At 37.7% G+C, this 7791-nt stretch overlaps 1 non-coding gene across 1 annotated transcript; it reads left to right on the top strand.

Moving 5' to 3' along the window:
- The first annotated feature begins 1748 nt into the window (after positions 1-1748).
- On the top strand, positions 1749-1855 carry LOC118840495. The gene has a single exon (XR_005009684.1). It is a non-coding gene; the product is annotated as a U6 spliceosomal RNA (small nuclear RNA).
- Positions 1856-7791: the final 5936 nt, after the last annotated feature.

Genomic DNA, 7791 nt, shown 5'->3' with positions numbered 1-7791 from the left:
CCGAGCAGATCTGGAAGCACCAGGAAAAATTTCCTCCTTTAAGAAGAGCTCGATGATACGTTGAATTTGCATAGTACCTGGCTTCCTTCTGGACAATGCAATGCTTTCCCATGCTGTCTGTCATTTTTCCTCACTTAACTATATACGGAGAGAATGCATCCACTAAAGTCCTAAGATAATATCTGAAAAATGAGCTTGGGTTTTCCGAGGTTTTACTAGTGAAAATCAAGTTTTGTCAGTTCCTCTCATGCTCTGATAGATCCAGGGCCTCATCCGTTTGAGGACTCCCTCCAATGAGACAGATTAGAACCTGTCCATGTCTGCCCATTCTGTCTCACTCTTGTCCATGTTGGTCTATATAGACACAGGGGTCCATCCAATGTGCTGAGGATTACTCCAGATTTCTTGGCACCTAGGTGGCACAGTAGGCAGAGTGCTGGGCCTGGAGTCGGGAAGACCTGAGTTCAAATTTGGCCTCAACACTTATTAGCTGGGTAACTCTGGTCACTTAACCTCCATTTGCCTCAGTTTCCTCACCTATAAAATGGGGATAATAATACCACCTACCTCTCAGGGATGTTGTAAGGATAAATGAGCAATATTTGTGATACTTAGCACAGTACCTGGACTATGGGCACTACATAAAATTTAGCTTTTATTATTAGTTACCAATGGATCATGCAGATCATCCATCATTTATCTCTCTGTCTTCCTTTATGACAGACTCATCTTTTTTTCTTTTTTCCCTCAAGTCTCATATCTTTCTGATGACCTCCCACCTTTTATGCTGCTTCTCATTTGTAGTATGTGATCACAGCCAGTTCATAGTCGCCATGACCCTAGTCTAGTCTTTGCACCTTGGGTGCTCCTCAACTGGAATCCAGACAGCATTCCCAAAAGCACAGTGGTGCTTAAAGAAAAAAAAGATTCATCTTTGTTACCAGAAGCAGTTTTGGGGTGACGGGCAATTTCCCGAGCGTAATCTAGCGCATTACCCTCCTGGATCTGTCAGATTCTACCAAGATGAAGAGGGTTCAAATATGTGCCTAGCTACCTCCAAGGGTCTAGACATCTATAGTTGTCATTGAGAATCAAGCTTTACTAGCTTGAAGAAACTCAGCACCAGGAAGTATGGCCACCAAGTGATGCTCGGTTTTGTTTCATTTATTTCTATCGATTGCAACTCATTAAGACCAACTAGTAAAGTACAGAGAGATCTGAAGTGTCCACTATTGGAGGGAATACTCACACCATTGAAGGCTTTGCCCTTTGGTGATCCTGAGGTCTCAACTTTAATACAACAGGTATTAATTGAGCCATCACTATGTGCCCAGTTCTGGGTACTATAGGAAGCCTTTTCAGATCTCTCCATATTCTAGTGACTTTCCCTCTAAGGTTTATCTCTAATTTATCTGGTCCATAGCTTTTCTGTTCGTAGCTATTCTGTACATATCCTCCCTCAGATTGCAAGCTCCTTAAGAGCAGAGATTGTCTTTTTTACTTTCTCTGTATCCTCAGAGCTTTGCACTGTGACTATCATATAGTAGGTGCTTAATAAATGTTTATTGACTGACTGACTGACTCTGAAGCATAAGGGAGAAGTATAAAGCATGGGCCGTGACTTCAGGGAGTTTACAAGCTCATTAAGAAGATGAAAAATACATAACGCTGAGAGTAACATATGACATTAAGTGATTAAATACCAAAGTGACTGGCAAGGATAATAGTTCTGAGCAAGGAGGGCTGGTATGCCCGCTCTGGCAGCACATATACTAAAAGTGAAACAACGCAGAGAAGATTAGCACGGCCCCTGGATAAGGATGATGTGCAAATTCGTGAAGCATTCCATAGTTATTTGATATCACATTGCTTGCCTTCTCAGTGAGGGAGGGGGGAGCTAGTGGGAGAGATAATTTGGAACTCAAAGTTTTTTAAATATTTAAAATAAGGGGTTTTTTAAAGTAAAGTGACTAACAGGAGGATCGTGGAATTATGGATTTTGAACAGGAAGGGTCTCATTGACATGAAGGAGTGGAATAAACACTGCCTTTGGCATATAAAGAAAGAAAATAGGCATTTACTTAGAGCCTACTACATGTCAGAAACTCTTTTAATGCACTATTTTAGAAATATCATCTTATTTGATCCTCACAATGACCCTGAGAGATGGGTTCTGGTATTATAAATCCTCATTTTACAATTGGAAAAATTGAGGCAAATAGAGGTTGACTTGTCCAGGGTCACACATCTAGTGAGTGTTTGAAGCTGGATTTGAACTCAACTCTTCCTGACTCCAGGCCCTGAGATCTATCTATTGTAGCTACCACAACATTGGCTAGGTTATATCCAGCCAGGACTACAAAACTGACTGTTTTGACTGAATCAAATAGAAATGTCTGTCAAACAACAGGGTTAAATTACATTTTCCCACTGAATTGATGGTTAATTGACTAAATTGACCAAACACATGTTTCTTTGATGATGTCGTACCCGTGTTCCCTAAATGAATTTATCCAACAAGAAAAACAGTGATGCATAGGAAAGAATCCTGGGCTAGGAATCAAAAAGGCCTGGGTTCAAGTTCCAGCTTTATTACCATCTAGCTCTGCGGTCTCAGACAAATGATTTGTTTGCACTTCAATTTTCTCATTTAAAAATTGATGGATTGAACCAGGTGTTCCTTGAGGTCTATACTAGATGTAGCTTTAGCGGTTACCCAACACTAGGTGGCACACTGGAAAGAGCACCGGTTCTAGAGTCAAGAGGACCTGAATTCAAATCCAGCTTCAGACACTTACTAGCTGTGTGATCAGGTGGGCAAATCACTTAACCCCCGGTTGTCTCAAAAAAAAAAAAAAGAGGCAGCTACCCAATATATACTAACACTGAGTCATCACGATGGATATCAAAGATGCATAAGATATAGTCCCTGACCTCAAGAAACTTACAGTCCCTTTGTGGAGGCAAAGCTCATGTTAAACAGATAATACATAATGCATCAAAATGTAGGAAACATAAAAATCCATCTACTGTGTACCTTATGAGTATTTACAACAATCCAATCCGTAAAGCACTCCTTAAGTACCTACTATGTTCAAGGCACTGGAGAGGCAAAGACAAAATGAAAAATGGCCCCTGCCATGAAGGAGCTTACATTCTACTGGAGGGATGCAACATGAAAAGAGGTAAATATAAACATGATAATTTAAGGAAAGAGAAAGTATTAACTAGGGATAGCAGAAAGGGCCTCGTAGAAGCAGTGAAACATGGATTGAGTTTAAAGGGAGAAAAGAAATCTAAGAAGTGGGGAAAAAAAGGGAGCACCATCCAGGAATGAGAGACAGCCAACCTGTGCAAAAAAAAAGGCATGGAAGCAAGCACTAAAATGCCAAGTTCGGGGATCAGCAAGCAGACCACATAGTGTGTGAAGGTGAGTAATATGGGAATAAATCCTGAAAGGCAGTCTGGGGCCATATCGTGAAGGACTTTAAAATGCCAAGCAGAGGAATTGGTGTTTTATTCTAGAGGCAATTCACAGGTAAATAAAATGTAAGTGCTTTCAGCCACCTGGAAGAAAGGTAACTACTGTATATAAAAAGTATTATTGCAATATGTAAATTACATATCAGAAACATAAACACATAAGTAGATGACAGTTTGTAAGCATGCGTTTTGGGTAAAACCAGACCTAACCCAACTGTACATTGGTATTATTATGAGTCAATAAGGCCTGAATGGAAAAGTCAGGGGCCTCTTTCTGTTTAAGAGATCAAAGCTTTTCACAGGTAATATTCCAGAAGACCAGGATACTCTAGAGCTCAAATGATTAGAATTAGAAAGGGGTGAAAGGCACCCTGAAAAGCTTTGCTAAGCTGGTGGATCCTATTTTTTGTTTCTTTGTTTTTAGCAAAGATAGTCCATGCCTTGCCCCTATTTGTTCATTACATATTACAGTGCTGATTATATGCATCTGAAAAAAGACCATCATAAAAATAACTGTGGCTTATATGTTCACATCAGTTGCTGGAGGATAAAGGGGTAGAGAAATGACATGAAGAACTTGAAAAGACCCTCCAAATTAAGTCAACATATACTATGATACTTGGTGACCTTGTTACAAAAGTGAGAAAAGGTGACTATGGGGAGAAATTACAGAGGCCAAAGACTTGTAGATAATGTGGAAATCTTATGTCTCTATATCATGACCACTTTCTTCCCAGAAAAAAGAGGGAGGACTGGTAGACACTAGATATGGCAAATACCAAATAACATCACAAAGAATGAAATCAACCAAATTTTATGAAAAAAAGAAAAGATTTATTATGGATGTAGAAGTTACTTTGAGTAAGCTGTCTGAGCAATCATAGCATCAACTCATCAGAGATAAGATCAGAAAGAATAATAAACAACAAGAAGAATTAGAAAAAGATAAGGCATACAATTAAAAACATTTAATTCTGAATTACTTAAATAAGTTGTTAAAAATTATGAAATGAGAAACGGACAACAGAAATTACATCGACACTGACTACAATAATTTCATTCAGAAGTTAAACCAATGTAAATTAATTACTACAAGAAGCCCAAATGGGCCCAGAAAGCACCTTATTTAGCCAACATCTGACTTACTTGACAGATGGACAGAAATGGCTGCCAAATGCAACACCAGGCTAGAATTATATATCCATCTATAAAATCTTTTGAAGAAAGATGATGGACAATTATAAGTATCGCCATCTTACAAAGCACAAAGAAACAGCGGACGATAAAACTAGTTTAAAGAAACTAGTTTAAATGATAAAACTACTTTAAAGAAACAGCAAAATATTCAATGAAGCAAAATTATTCCAAAAATGCTAAAGGACAAAAAATGGAAGGAGTACAGAGAGAAGAAAAATCTGTTATAACATAACGTATGAAAAAAGAAAAAAATCCATTTTTAACAAACTTTTTTCTCTATCCATGATAGTAGAACCACCATACTTGGACACTAAGCACAGTCCCTTAGGTGCTTATAGAGGAGATAGAAATGTCATTAATGAGAACAAAGACAGAGAAAGTGGACAACTTTGACCAAGTACCTATGGAGGAAATCCATGCTGGAAGTAATATATAATTGTAAGTAATATAATTGTAAGGACCCAGAGGGAGCAAGATGCAAAGTATCTTAAAGAGGGTAGGTAACAAAGACATGAAAAAAAATCTCAAACCTTGTTAAAACCAAAGAAAGGTAATCAAGAAAACATTAATAACTAACAACCTATATAATTATTCCTCCAACTATACTTAGTCTTTGTGAGTTATTTATACTTACTAACTCACAATAAACGTAAAGCTGTAGAAAATCTAAAATGCAATTTTGCTTATTGTTTGTGGATTATCGCTTGTTGATTCCACATAACAAAATGCCACTTTATTTGCCCTTTTATAAGAAGCTGTCTCCAATTATAAATCAAGATTATTCAGGATTCCTTGGAAGATATAACAACAGAAATAAACCTGTTCAGCAACCTGCCGATAGTAAACATCAAGGGGAGGTATACAGCAAGGAAATGTATTTACCACTTTCATGCAGAAATCCAGGGCACAGTCTAGGTTGAAAGGGGACCCCCTACAGATGGCGAGGTCCTCCCGATGCTCCCCAGCTGTAAAATGAGGGAGCCGCACCAGATGGTTTTAAGGATCCCTTCTGACCACACAGGTCCTATGATGCCAGTGTCCCTTCATTTCTAAAATATACGACCAAGGTGAGATTATCTCAAATTTTCCTTTCTATCTTTAACTTGAGTCTCGTTGTTTTGAATCTAGGAACTTAGTGTGTAGAGGGAAGGGGGAAGATACATGTGAGTTTTACTTTAAATAGCAGTAATATAAAAGAAGGAAAACAGTTAAAAGTCACTTCTCTGTTCTCACTCATAAGCCAAAGAAAGAGGCAAAGTGTGTTTTCTCATATGGGATATTTTCCATTAAAATTCTTCATTTCTTTTGATCTTTTTTTTTGTTTTTTTATTAATATAAACTTTGGCAAAGAGACTGAGATTTAGTCCAAAATAGGCTTGGCAATGTATTCAATCTTCTCTCCAAATCCATTTTAACATTATGCTTCTATCTTCCTATCCTGGGCTATCTAGGCCATGCCATTGTAAATACTGTAATAATAAAAACAAAGCTTCTCCATCAGTGCATATAACTTGGACAGACACTGCAAATGGAAGTTGAACTGTATCCAGAATTTGAACAGGAGGAAGACAGCAGGTTGGATTGCCTTTGGGAAACTGTAAAGTTCTACCAATGACCCCAAACTTCTCCCCGAAATAAAGGACCGTTTTTTATAAAATATTCTTCCAGTAATGTTGTGTTGCTTCAGTCATGGAATATCATAGTCTCTGGAGAACTGAAGAAACACCCAAAAAGCAATGGAGAGGCTCACAGTGTGCATAAGCAGGCTGCCACACGTCAGAAATAAGGAATTATGGAGGAGAAGTCATATGAGGGATGTTATCATAGAACTGTATGCCAAGGACAAAAAATGGGCTGGTCACATAGTAAGGGTGAGGGATAATCTATGTGGCCCTCTGGTGTTCTCACAATATCAAGAGATCTAGAGGAAGGATCCTTACTGGTGAGTTCCATGTCATGATGCCCACAGAAGATTTATGGGAATACAGGCAAGAATCTTACAGGAAGGACAAGCGTAGACGGATTGCTATCTATATCACTAGAGTACATCAGTTCCCATATTGATGAAATCACAGAACCATTATATTGAAAATTCAGATTGATTAGGACTTATTCTTCAAGCTCCAACTCAAGTTCCACTTCCTCCATTTACTCTTCCCTGGTCACCCTACCCTGTTCCTGTGAACTCATAACATTTGTCTTTATGCTTGACCTTGTGCCCTTTTTCAAGCTATGTCTTCTTTAAAATTATGTTTTCTCTTTCTACGTAGGTCTTGTGGGGTTAACTGATCATATGTCAATGTCTTATCTCTCCGGCTAGATTTTGAACTCCTTGAGGGCTGGAACCATGCATTACATTATTTTTTACATACCCCTATAGTAATCAGTGCATAATAATGTCTGTTGAATTTATTAGAGTGATTCTCAACTGTAAATTCAACCATGATATTGATATCAAATGCCTTATTTTCATTTCCAAGGTATAATGTGTGCCAAGAGTTATTCCAGATCTCTCCAAAAAAAGATTATAATAATAAACCGACATAGACTAAGACCACTGAGAAACACAAGTTTATACAATGAATCACTTAACAAAGTGAGATTTAGAATTTATAGCACCTCGTCTTCTGCTTAGCAAGTTGAAATTCATCACATCCCTTAGGCTGATTATGACATTAAATCTTGCATTTTATGTACTCAAGAAGACCCAAAGTGATTTCCAGGAGAATTTTTAATGGGGATATAAGAATTCCTTTGGAAAATGTAAGTGCATTTAGAGCTTACTAAATGTATATTTAGGTATAAAGTCTACTTTGCTTCATGTAACATACGATGAAAAGGCAGATTTGGAGTAGTCAATGTGTATGAGCACAGCTATGATAATAACATTTATGAAAATTCAAGGAAAAAATAATACAAGTCAATTGAGACTTCAGAGGACTAGATGTTGAATTATAGCTCTCGACTAATGGCAATGAGGTGGTGACCTATCGTTGATGAGAAGTGTTGATGTTTACATATGTGTTAAGGAGAATTCCATTGGGGTTGGGGAGGATAGTGTAAGGACAAAGTGACATTTTTTTAAAGAACATAAATAAAATATTTTAAAAG

The sequence above is a fragment of the Trichosurus vulpecula genome, chromosome 2, assembly GCF_011100635.1.
Source record: "Trichosurus vulpecula isolate mTriVul1 chromosome 2, mTriVul1.pri, whole genome shotgun sequence".
In the NCBI taxonomy this organism is placed as follows: domain Eukaryota; kingdom Metazoa; phylum Chordata; class Mammalia; order Diprotodontia; family Phalangeridae; genus Trichosurus; species Trichosurus vulpecula.
Note: the sequence above shows the minus strand (reverse complement) of the source record. Positions and strands in the feature narration are given on the sequence as shown.